Source organism: Marmota flaviventris, chromosome 13 (assembly GCF_047511675.1).
Source record: "Marmota flaviventris isolate mMarFla1 chromosome 13, mMarFla1.hap1, whole genome shotgun sequence".
In the NCBI taxonomy this organism is placed as follows: Eukaryota; Metazoa; Chordata; class Mammalia; order Rodentia; family Sciuridae; genus Marmota; species Marmota flaviventris.
The window spans coordinates 67,749,868-67,763,038 of record NC_092510.1 but is presented as its reverse complement, the minus strand read 5'-3'; the positions used below and the strand labels follow the sequence as shown (position 1 = coordinate 67,763,038).

Sequence of the window (13,171 nt, the reverse complement as noted above, 5' to 3'; positions counted from 1 at the left end):
AGGAGACTGGGGTAGGAGGATTGCAAGTTACCAGCCAGCTTCAACAACTTAGTGAAACCCTGTCTCAAAAACTAAAACTGGCTGGGGAGGTAGCTCAGTGGTAGAATTCCCCTAGGTTCAAGGTCCAGTACCTAATAATAATAATAATAACAACAACAACAACAATAATAATAATAACTTTATTCATATATAAATTTTAAAAAGAGAGAAAAAATAATATCTACTTCATAAGATGGTCTTAAGGTTTAAATGAAGATATGCACTTAGATTACCTGATACAGCTGGACACTATGGCACAGGCCTATAATCCCAGGAACTTGAGAGGCTGAGGCAGGATGATCACAAGTTCAAGAACAGCCTCAACAATTTAGCAAGACTCTAAGCAACTTAGTAAAACCCTGTCTCAAAATAAAAAATAACAAGGGCTGGGGATATAGTTTAGGGGTAAAGTGCTCCTGGATTCAATCCCAAATACCCACCCCCAGAATTATCTGCTACATGGTAAAAATCCAAAGCTTGTTTTTTAAATATATCTTTTTAATTGACATGGGCACAATATCTTTATTTTGTCTATTTATTTTTATGCGGAGCTGAGGATCGAACCCAGTGCCTCTCATATTCAAAGGAAGCACTCTGTCACTGAGCCACAACCCTAGCCCCAAAGCCTGTTTATTATTACTTATGTTGAGAAGACTAGCAGGGAGTATACACAGATGGTAAAGATGAGCTTAGGAGAGCAAGAGTCACTGAAGATTATGATACAGGCTCTAAGGCATTGCAGTTTAACAGTTAAAAGGGAAAGTTCAGAGGAAGAAAGCAATAAGGTCCTCTGTTCTCCAGGCATTTGATCAGGACCAGTTACACTCATCAAGGAACCATTCAGTGCAAACAACAACAGAAAACCAGAGCATCAAAAGTCAGGCTCTGCGCTCGCCTTGCACCTGCGAGACCCTGGGTTCAATCCTCAGCATCACATAGAAATAAATAAGTGAAATAAAGGTATTGTGTCCAACTACAACAAAAGAAATAAATATTAAAAAAACACACACACACACACAACCATGTTTAGAACAAAAAGTCAGGCTCTGGTGGCATATACCTGTAGTCTCAACTATTCGAGAGGATGAAGCAGGAATATTGCCTAGGCCCAAGAGTTCCATGTCAGCCTGGGCAACATGTCAAAAGAGAACCTGTCAGAAGGAAGGAAGGAGGGAGGGAGGGAGGGAAGAAAGGAAGGAAGGAAGGGAGGGAGGGAGGGAGGAAGGAAAGAGATATATACCTTTTGCATGAACGGAAGCGCAGGGAGGATAAAATGGCTTTGATAATTGGAATCCACAGATGATCCCTGAAACTTACTTTAGACCAGTTTTCTTCTTCTTCCTCTTCTTTCTCTTCTTCCCCTTCCCCTTCCCCTTCTTCTTCTCCTTCTCCATGTATGGTGTGGTACTGGAGATTGAACCCAGAGCCTAGCACTCCACCACTGAGCTACAATCCAGCCCGTTAGTCAAGTTTTTCCAAGATGTCACCAAAAAAGAACTGAATGAAGTAGCAAGATAAATGCTGAATCCAGCTTTCCAACTTTACTATTACTTTCTAAGTACTGGAACAAGTACTACGAGAGAATGACACTCCAGCCAGGTGCCATGGCACACACCTGAAATTCCAGTGGCTCAGGAGGTTGAGGCAGGAGGATCTCATTCAAAGTCAGCTCAGCAACAGCGAGGCGCCAAGTAATTCAGAGAGACCCTATACTTAAATAAAATTAAAATGGTGCTGGGGATGTGGCTCAGTGGTGGAGGAGTGCACCTGAGTTCAATCCCAGGCACCCAAAGGAATAAAAAAAAAAAAAAAAAGAATGGCACTCCAAATGTTATAGCTTGGAGCCTGGAGAAGAAACAAAGATTTGATCTTTCCAATATCATCCACCACCACCAGATGTCAGAGTTGGGCTGGCCTTCTTATACAACCTCAGACCCCAAAAATAAGATATACAGAGTGGAAGTAACCAGGACAGGATAGAATGCAAAGCAAACTCTTGGTCAGTTACCTCAAATACATAGCCTCCAACACAGGCTGAGTCAAAAGAGAGCAGATATGAGAGCATGAAAAAATATTTTGCAAAGAAGATGGTTACTCTTGAACCCTGGGGCAGGGCCTCATGACAGATGCAGGAAGCAGACATGACACTTAGTCTGGGCTCTACCAGTCCTCTCCCTATAGACCGCTTATCTTGGTCTAGCAACATTGACCTTTTTAATTTTCCCCCAAAAGCACCAAATCCATTCCTGCCTCAAAATAAAAACTAAAAATGGCTGGGGTTGTAGCTCAGTGGTAAAGTCCCCTTGGATTCAATCCCCACTACAAATATAGCCCACACCTGTAATCCCAGTACCTCGAGAAGCTGAGACAGGAGAATAGCTAGTTCAAAGCCAACTTCAGCAATGGAGGTGAGGCGCTCAGCAACTGAGTGAGACCCTGTCTCTAAATAAAATACAAAATAGGGCTGGGGATGTGGCTTAGTGGTTGAGTGCCCCTGAGTTCAATCACCAGTGCCCACCAACCCCTCCCCTGCAAAAATCCAATGCTGGTATAAACTGTCTCAAAATCTTTACCTATTTAATTCTTATCACTTGGGCTTAATTTGCAATTACCTTCTTGGTAACACCTTCCCTGGCCACCCAATCTAATTGGATCCCCAGCACTCTCTATCACACTGTTTTATTTTCACATACCATTCCTTCAATTCTCTTTTCACTTATACATTTTTATTTATTGCCTGTTCACTCCTCCCCTCAATCTAGTACAAAGCTTCTGAGAGTAGGGATGTCTGTATCTATTGAAAAACATTATCCAATAATTGGAAACAGAAGAAATGATGGGGTATTCTCTCAGTTTTACTACTATACATTATTTTTTTTAATTTATTTTTTTATTGGTTGTTCAAAACATTATAAAGCTATTGACATATTTCATACATTAGATTCAAGTTGGTTATGAACTCCCAATTTTACCCCAAATACAGAAGTTTTACTACTATACATTATTGATAGGAGAGATCAACAAACTTTTTCCATGAAGAATCAAACAGTAAATATTTAGGCTTTGTGGACCATAAAGCAAATTTAAAGCTATTATATAGGTACTTATATATCAAGAAAGAAAGCAAATTTCCACATTTTTGTGTTTGATAATGGCAATGAAACCCACCCACAGTGCTCTATCACAAAGCCATACCCCCACTACTTTTGTATTTTTTATTTTTTAACAAAAATATATGTATGTATTATATCATGCATGTATGCATATATACACACATATCTTTTTTTATAGTACTGGGGATTGAACACAGGGACACTTTACCCACTGAGCAACACCCACAACACTTTTTTATCTTTTATTTTGAGACAGTCTCAATAAGTAGTGAGGCTAGCCTCGAACCTGCAATCCTCCAGCCTCAGTCTCCAAAATCACTGGGATTAACAGACCCGTGGCACCACACCCAGCTGTGATTTTTTTTTCAACATGCACATATATGATTACTTTGTTATGTAATAATGCCACTAATACATCATTTCTTGACATGAATAGTAAAAGCTTTCTTATTCAACATGATCTGGTTCATTAGCTGATTTATTAGAGGAATCAAATACTAGTAATGTACATAACTCAAACATTTTATTTTAATTTAAAATATTTAAATATAGGCTTATTCACCAATCTTTGGATATAAGGCTAAGACCTTTTGTATGTAGATGTCTCCATGTACTTTAACATAATATAGAATAGAAAAATAAAGATCCTGTAATTCTTAAGCTCCTTACAACTTAAAAACCCTTGCAGATTTTTAGTGGTCATTTTTTTTCAGTCTTTTATAATTACGTTATCCATGCCTAATTTGACACCTATCAGTTTACTTTTACTGATGCTTTTTAGAACCTGAATGTTGTCTGAAGCCTTGATAGTCTGAGTACCCTGTAAAGAAAAGAGGTTTATTTAGTTCACAGTTTTTGAGGTCTAAGAGTATAGCACCAGAAACTATTTGGCTCTGCCCAGTTGTATTCGTTATTTTTTATTTTGAGGATTACCAGGGATAGAACTTAGGGGCACTCAACCACTGAGCCACATTCCCAGCCCTATTTTGTATTTTATTTAGAGACAGGGTCTCACTGAGTTGCTTAATGCCTTGTTTTTGCTGAGGCTGGCTTTGAACTCTCGATCCTCCTGCCTCAGACTCCCAAACCACTAGAATTACAAGCATGTGCCACCACACCCAGCTGAATTATTTATTTTGAGAAAGGGTCACACTAAATTATAGAGCCTGGCTTGGAACTTTTAATCCTCCTAAATCACTGGGATTACAGGCATGGGCCACTGCATTCCACTAAATTTCCACAATTTTTAAATTGATAATATTAAACAAATAAAAACTGAATAATTTTTTTGGCCTACAAATGAGAAGGACAATAATCTTTTCTGGAGGTAACATTTTGCTTAGTTGGAGTTCACAACATTATCAAAATCAATTGCAGGGGCTGGAGTTTTGGGTGAATGGTAGAGCACTTGCCTAGCACATGTGAGGCACTGGATTCGATCCTCAGCACTATATAAAAAATAAATAAAAGTACTGTGTTCATCTACATTTCTTAAAAATCAATTGCAAGCTTGGTCTGGTGACACATGCCTGTAATCCCAGCAGCTCCAGAGGTCGAGGCAGCAGGATTGTGAGTTCAAAGCCAGCCTCAGCAAAAGCGAGGCACTACACAACTCAGTGAGACCCTGTCTCTAAATAAAATACAAAATAGGGCTGGGGGTGTGGTTCAGTGGTCCAGTACCCCTGAGTTCAATCCCTGGTACCAAAAAAAATAAATAAATAAATAAATTACAATATTCATCTGATAATTCTGATCTATAATAAGATTTTATGTATGTCATCTTTGAAAATGTCTTTCTAGGCCAGGCAAGGTGTCACACATCTGTAATCCCAGTGACTTGGTAGGCTGAGGCAGGAGGATCACAAGTTCAAGACAAGCCTGGGAAACTTAGTGAGACTTTCCCCAAATAAAAATTTTAACTAAGGAGGGGTAGGGGTGGGGTCTCAGGAGTTGGTAGGGGATAATAGGGAGAAGGAACTCAGAATGGATATAGCCATGCCCAGTGGTATTGTGGCTCAGTGAAAGAGTACTTGCTCAAGTATGGGCAAGTGCCTGGGTTCAAGTCCCTAGCACCCAAGACTTAAAAGGAAACAAACAATCATCAGTTTTCTGAGAGTTTTGTCAGAAATGGAAGCAGAATATGTTTCTGGGTTTTGTTTTATTGTATGATGTTGGAAATTAAACACAAGGCCTTACACACAAAAGTAACTCTGTCACTGAGCTAAAACTCCCAGCCCCAGCAATAATTAAGTTTATGAGAACAAATGAAAACTAAAATTGACACATTAGTTTAATAATGCATTAATAGTTTAATAACACATGATAGATTCAAATATTTTCTGCAAAGTACTTTACACAATTAATAAACATACAGTTTTTTAAAATTATACTTTTTTTGTATTTGCTTCTTTAAATCTTTATGTATTCTTTTAAATTGTACATGACAGTAGAATGTATTTTGACACATCATACATACAGGGAATATAACTTCCCATTTTTGTGGTTCTACATGATATGGAGTTACACTGGTTGTATATTCATATATGAACACAGGAAAGCTATGTCCAATTCATTTTATCCTCTTTCCCATCCCCAAATTACATTTTCATAAGCCTTGCAAAGCTTTTTTCTGCTTCACATAATCTTATTTTGTTTTGTGTTTGTTTGTTTTTCCTTTTTTTTTTTTTTTTTTTGGTGGTGAGGATCAAACCCACAGTCTGTAATCCCAGCTTTACATATATTTTTGCCACTCAGTTGTTTGGGGGTTTTGTTTTTGGTTTTGATGGTACCAGGGATTGAATCCAGGGGAGCTCTCCCACTGAGCTACATTGCCAGTCTTTTATATTTTCACATTTCTTATTTTGAGACAGGGTCTTGCTAAGTTGCCCAGGCTGGACTTGAATTTATGATCCTACTGCCTCAGCTTTCTGAGTAACTGGATTACAGCATGGGTCACCATGCCCAGCTGACATCATCAAATTATAACACATTTTAGCAAGTTCCAGCTTTTACTGAATTCGTGTTTTCTCAACTTCCTTGGAAACATTTTCACGTGTAATTATATCGTGTAGACTATTCATAGAGGGTAATTCTTCAGTCAAATAAAATTCAACACTGACTTGTATAATAAAAAGAGAGAGAATTCATGAAAAAATTAAACTCCTCCCCATCCCAGATTTCATAGAAGGCTCTAGAATGGCACCAGAGTTCTTCCTTTATATAAGGTAAAGGAATAGCAGCAATTTTGTCTAATCTCAAAAGAAAAGATGACCCCAACTGACATCTCAGACACAGAGAAATCTTGTTTCATCACTAAAATTATATCCACAAAAGCATGGAGACTATTTGGATGAGCCCTGTACATAGACAAAAATTTATACGATTTCTTTTCTAAAGGAACAAGCTGAAATAAACTATACCTGCTTTTTGAGGGGGCTACCAGGGATTGAATTTAGGGTCACTCGACCGCTGAGCCACATCCCTAGCCCTATTTTGTATTTTATTTAGAGACAGAGTCTCACTGAGTTGCTTAGTGCCTCGCTTTTGCTGAGGCTGGCTTTGAACTCACAATCCTCCTGCCTCAGCCTCCAGAGCAGCTGGGATTATAGGTGGGCACTACCACTCCCTAGCAAAGCACCTACTTTTGAGATATAATCCAAAATCTCCATCTAGCAATACAGATAAAAGCAAAAAAAAAATGTTTGTCTGGAGGGAGGGGCTGAACTAATTAACATTGCAGAATGTGAATAAAGACAGAGAGTATGGTAGAAAAATCCTACAAGTGGAAAATCAATTCCCATCTTTATGAATGTGAATAGATCCAGCAACTAAGGTGGGGTAGGGGTGGGGTCTCAGGGGTTGGTAGGGAATAATTGGGAGAAGGAACTCAGAATGGATATAGCCATGCCCAGTAGTCAGGGGACCATGAGGAGTTCTCTGGCACACACCAAGGCCTTCTCCCAACCCAAATACATTTAAATATATACACAAGACCTATGGCCCCTTTCTTCCTCAAACAATTCAATACAGTATAAGGTAGAACTCTAAGGCTCCCAGTACAGCCTCTGTTCTTCCTCCATAAACGCTAAACCTTGACCCCTACCTCAGACCATACACAAAATCTATTCCAGATGTTTATAAAAGGCAAAATAATAAAGTTTCAGCATAAGAGAATATATTCATTACCTTAGGGTAGGCAAAGATTTTTAAACAGGGCAGAAAATTTATTAACCAAAAAGATACATTGAACTGTATTAAAGTTAACAATTTGTTCATTGAAAGACACAATACAGAAAATAAAAAGGTGGGTTCTGGAGTTATAGCTCAGTGGTAGAGCACTTGCCTCACACATGTGAGGCACTGGGTTCAATCCTCAGCACCACATAAAAATAAATAAATAAAGATGTCGTGTTCATCTTAAAAAAATTAATAAAAACGAAAAAGGTAAACCATAGTGTGGAAAATGTATTTTCAACAGATTTTTTTTTCTAGCAAAAGAATCATATCTAGAATATACAAAGAGTTCCTATAAATATATAGGGAAATACAGAAAAGTAAATGGAAAAATGGGCCAAGGACTTGATTGGACAAGTCACAAAAGAAGTATTAGAACACTGGGGTGCCACGAGGAATCAAACACATGGTTGTAAGGAGCATTACTTCCAACAAGTAAAGGCAAACTTTAATTTTTTTTTTTTGTACTTGTAGATGGACAGCATAGCTTTATTTTAATTGTTTATTTTTAGGTGGTGCTACAGATTGAACCCAGTGCCTCACACATGCTAGGTAAGTGCTCTACCATTGAGCTTCAGCCCCAGCCCCCAAACTTTACTTCTGCAGAAGGATGTGCTACTGAATAAAGTCTGGCAAGCAAGGCAGACTTCGGCAGGAAGTCCACATGCTTTCATCCCTAAGGCAGCACTGTCCCTTGCTTTGATAGGAGGAGCTTTGGGTTACAATCTATGTGAGGGGCTAATTTTAAAATTGGGGAGGGCAAAGAGAAGGGGAATAGTTAAAAATGGCAATAATTGGATCTCAAAATGGCTATGATTGGATCTTATATTCCAATTAAGGCTCAATTCTTATTCTGAAAATGGACCACTGAACTTTCTATTTCTCAGAAGTTGTCCCTTTTTCTTGTTATACCTTTCTATCTTATTTTCACTTTTGTTCTTGTATCCTTTGATACTGTCATCCATCCTAGACATCAACTTTTTGAGGTGGAAATCACTCATGATAATGAGTTCTCCCCTTTTTAGCAGTTCAGATAGTCATTCTGGTCATTAGAAGCACTTAGTAAGGTCTTTCCAGCTCGGCTGAAGCTTGTCTTCTTTCCAAGACTTGATTAAATCCAAGCTGGAAGTGATGAATTGTGAATTCCAGAGAAGTCTGAGCAGCAGCTCATAGTAATCATACTAGAAACAACAACAACAAAACAGAGACACAGATCAAGTCCACCTATGCAGGAAGTTAGAAAGAGTGTGTAGGTCTCAAATTGACTCAGAACAAACTTGTGACTTTGGCAGAGCTTTTGTGATATTTATCAGGCACTTCTGTGTTTAAAAAACCCTTCCTTTAGAACCTCCCAGTTTTACTTACTTTCAGGAGGACTGAAACAAATGTTATCTAAATTAACGATAAAAGAATCATTGTATTATCTATCAAATGTCCATGTATAGCTGTGTTTGGGTTATACTCTCCTGCCAGGTATCTAAGAGAGAGTTGGTAAAAAATAACCTTTTATCCTATATACTGTTAGAGTCAGCCGATATTTGTCAGGGATCACCCCTAAGGACTTATGAGAAGCCTTTTGGCTCCTTTAGCTTTTCCTCTTCCAAATGTGCCATCTGTCAGGGCAGGTCAGGGTCTTTTTGACCACATGTGGCTTTCCTTGAAAACATCAGGCACATTTCCCTCTTCGATGACACTCCACTTTGAAGAATGTGCACTAGTTGACTTCCTGTTCTCTAGGATCCTCTTGATCCCCTAGAGAGGGGATTAGGAGGTCAGGTGACTCACTAGAGTTGCAGGGCCCTTATAGGGGACCCATTTTTCCCTGCATCCTAGCTGACCTTAGAGGGCAAGGGCCAAAATATTGGCTACTTTTTCCTTGGCCCTTTTACTTCCTTGATTTTGGTCTATAAATTTTGGGTTTTAAACATCTAGCAGGTAGGTCAGTTTTACCAGTCTTGAAGTAGGAGTAGCTAGGTTTTAACTTTAATGTCTATAATTAATTGGGGTCAGTATTAGTACTGGGAAGTCAGCATTATCTGTCCTATAGGTGATGGCCTATTGTCTCAAATTAATTCAGATTATCCTATTAGAAGCAATGCTGTGGGCTGGGGATGTGGCTTAAATGGCAGCGCACTTACCTGGCATGCGGGAGGCACTGGGTTCAATCCTCAACACCACATAAAGATAAAATGAAGATATTGTGTCCACCTAAAATTAAAAAATAAATACTAAAAAAAAAAAAAAAGAAGCAATGCTGCAAAACACTAACAGGCAACAGTTATAAAGTTTTACAAGGAATATACAAAACAAAATTACATGCAAAAACATTTCAGTTTGTATAATAGCTATGAACCAAGAAACATCATTTCTATAATAACACTAAAATATATATTTTTATTTTAAATGCAAATATATTTTTTAAATGAAATCTATACATATAAAAAAGTAAAATGCTTATATGTATAGCAAGTAGTAGCAACATTGATCATAAGCAGCAGTTTGTGTTTATGTTTCCTATATTTTGGTTTAACACCATAGTAATAGTTTATTCTTTTTAGGGAAATTATATAAAGTATATATAGCATATATGAGTAAGTTATAGAAAACTGTGTAATTGGAAATTAATTCCGTAACAGTGTTTCATTTCCTCTAAAAACACATTTCTTATTAAACAAATTATTTTAAACTAGTGGACAACAAAATGAGCGTATAATTTATTAAGCCAAAGATATATAGTTAACATGATAAAATTACATATGGCATTTAAAAACAGTCTATTTCTAAAATATCAGTAATTCAGGCAATTAGGATTTCCACAGGAGACAAATTGCCATTTATTTTATTTTTATGAAGGAAAGGTCTGCTCTTAAGAACATTACAACTGGGGGCTGGGGTGGTGGCTCAGTGGTAGAGCACTTGCCGAGCATGTGTGAAGCACTGGGTTCAATTCTCAGCACCACATATAAACAAAGAAAAATAAACTTCTATCAACAACTAATAAATAAATAAATAAATAGAGAAAATGATACCGTAAACTTCAAAAATCAAAATGGTGAAACATATTCATGAATATGTTCTTTACTGGTTAGTATTAGCCCTTAAACAGTATTTCAGGGTGATTTAAATCTAATAACCACATTTCCAAACAACTTCGGCTTTTATTCTCTTCTAGAAATACATTTTGCATGTATAGTTAAGAATTGAGGGCTGAGACCATAGCTCAGTGGTATAGCACTTGCCTCCCATGTATGAGGTATTGAGTTCAATTCTCAGCACCACATAAAAATAAATAAAAAACATTTTAAAAAGTTGTATCTATGTACAAAAAATATAAATTTTTTTAAAAAGAATTGAAATTTCCATTATAAACAGGAACCTAGTAATACTTATTATCTAAAGATATAAGAAATAAAGTAATTGGATTGTCTAGTACTTTATTTAAAAATATATCTGCTGACTTCACAAAACCAACTGTATTAGTCAGGGTTCTCTAGAGGAAAAGAATCAACAGAAAGTATTATTATAAAAGGCAGACTTATTAAGTTGTCTTACTCGACCAGAAGCTAGATAGTCCACGATGGCCTTCTGCAGGCTGGAGAGCTGGAAGGACCAGTAGCTGCACAGTCCAAGAAGCTAAAGCCCCAGAACAAGAGGGATCAATGATGCTACCCTAGTCTAAGACCAAAGGCTACTGGAGAATCGAAGCAAGGGTCTGATATCCTCAGATGACTGCAGCGATCAAGAACCCATTCAAGAAGAATTGAGCTTGCATCTGCTGCTGCACCCTTGTTCTTCCAACTTTTATTCCATCCAAGCCATCATCCTATTGGTCGGTGCTGCCTACACATAGGGAGTGTCTCCACTTCAGTTGGATATCCCACATGTTAAACATTCCTAGACACACCCTCATTGACACACCTGTAATTCTCTTAATCTTTGGCATCTCCTAATCAAATCACTTGACAATTCAAATTAACCATTACACCAACTTTCATGTATAAGCAAAATACTAAAATTTCTGATTTGGGAGAAATAAAATACAGTGAGAAGTTTTCCCTTCATCTCTAACTGTAAAAATCCCTTTTGCCTATTTATTTGAACCATCTCTATTCATGCAATTTAATGAGCCCTCAGAAGAATTTACACATTTTTTTTTTTACAGAATTCACATCTACATCAGTAAACTGCCAGTCCTTTTATATTTTCAGTGCCTTATCAAAATATGGGTAATAAAATTCTTCATTCTATGAGGCAGGAAGATGTTTTCTAAGAACTTTTTTGGATGATGAAGATATAGTATCTAGGAAAGACATCTCAAATTCCATTAGAAGGTCACCACATTGATTAGGACTTTTTGCAAATGGCAGACCATATCCAATAATTCTTTTTCTCATGCCAGATTTTACAATATCATTTATTGTCATAGGTATGTTTCTTCCATTCAGTGTAGGCACATTAATTGAACAGCCACACAATGTCTCCCATAAACTAATTTTAGCATTATAAATTATATTTGATTTATCTCTTTTAAATTTGGGGTGATTTTTGTCTTTAATAATAAAAACAGTGTCTGCCAGAATATTATTTGGTGTTTCATCTCCTTCCCTTGGAAAAGTAAATTTTGGTGCCTTCTTTCAACCCTTTTTTAATTTCAATGGTGAGAATTTTGTCCTCAAATCTATAATTCCTTCCATCAGGGTTTAACCTTTTCTAAGAACTGTTTGGTACAACCATTGTATATTTCTTCAAGTGATACTCTAAATTCATGAATAACTGAAGGATATTGTTTGAGATGGGATGGCCCCACAGAATTCCTGTTTCTTTTTTTTTTAATATTTATTTTTTTATTATCGGCGGACACAACATCTTTGTATGTGGTGCTGAGGATCGAACCCGGGCCACACGCATGCCAGGCGAGCGCGCTACCACTTGAGCCACATCCCCAAGCCCCCCTGTTTCTTGAATATCCATTCATGCTGAATCCCAAGGCACTAAAAAGATCTCCATCATTTCCATTTTTTCAGAATATCTACCACCACATATCTGTCTTCCAAAGAAGATTTCAAAGGGGTTGGAACCTCTCAAAAATGCTGCAAATGTGGCATGAGTATCACCTCAAAAGGTGTACTGGAAGGTACCTCCTGCTCCTCCTTTTGACCCTTCTTCCCCAAACTGATCATATATTTCCCTCTTTTTAGGATTGCTCAAAATTTCATAAGCTTCTGTGACCTCTTTAAATTTTTGCTCTGCTTGAGGAGATTTGTTCTTGTCCAGATGAGATTTGAGGGCTTATTTTTGGTAAGCCTTTTTAATATCTTCATCTGAAGCTCCTTTTTTAATTCCCAAAATGCAATAATAGTCTTTCCCCATTTTGAATGCCTTGATATGAACTTAGATTTCCCAAAGGGCATACACTTGATTCTAGATTCTCTGGGACCAAATCTAGAGTCTTTTCCACAACACTGGGCTGTCTCCAGTTTCAGACACTGATCAAACTGCTATTCCCCAAAAAACACACAGAAAAGAGGAACCAAGCTATATCTTTTGCTGAGGCTGGCTTTTGCTGAGGCTGGCTTTGAATTGTGATCCTCCTGTCTCAGTCTCCCGGCCACTGGGATTACAGGTGTGTGCCACCACACCCAGTCAGACTATATCTTTAATATCTATTTTGCTGCCACAAAGACCCATAAATTTATCAACTCAATCACATATAAGATCCATTGTAAATTTTACTTCCTTTTAAAATTCTTGGGCTGGAGTTGTGGCTCAGTGGTAGAGCACTTGCC

General features: G+C 37.6%; 1 pseudogene; it reads right to left on the bottom strand.

The window, feature by feature from the left end:
• Positions 1 to 11,199: 11,199 nt before the first annotated feature.
• Positions 11,200 to 12,934, bottom strand: LOC114089091 (dnaJ homolog subfamily B member 4-like; annotated as a pseudogene).
• Between the last annotated feature and the right edge of the window lie 237 nt (positions 12,935 to 13,171).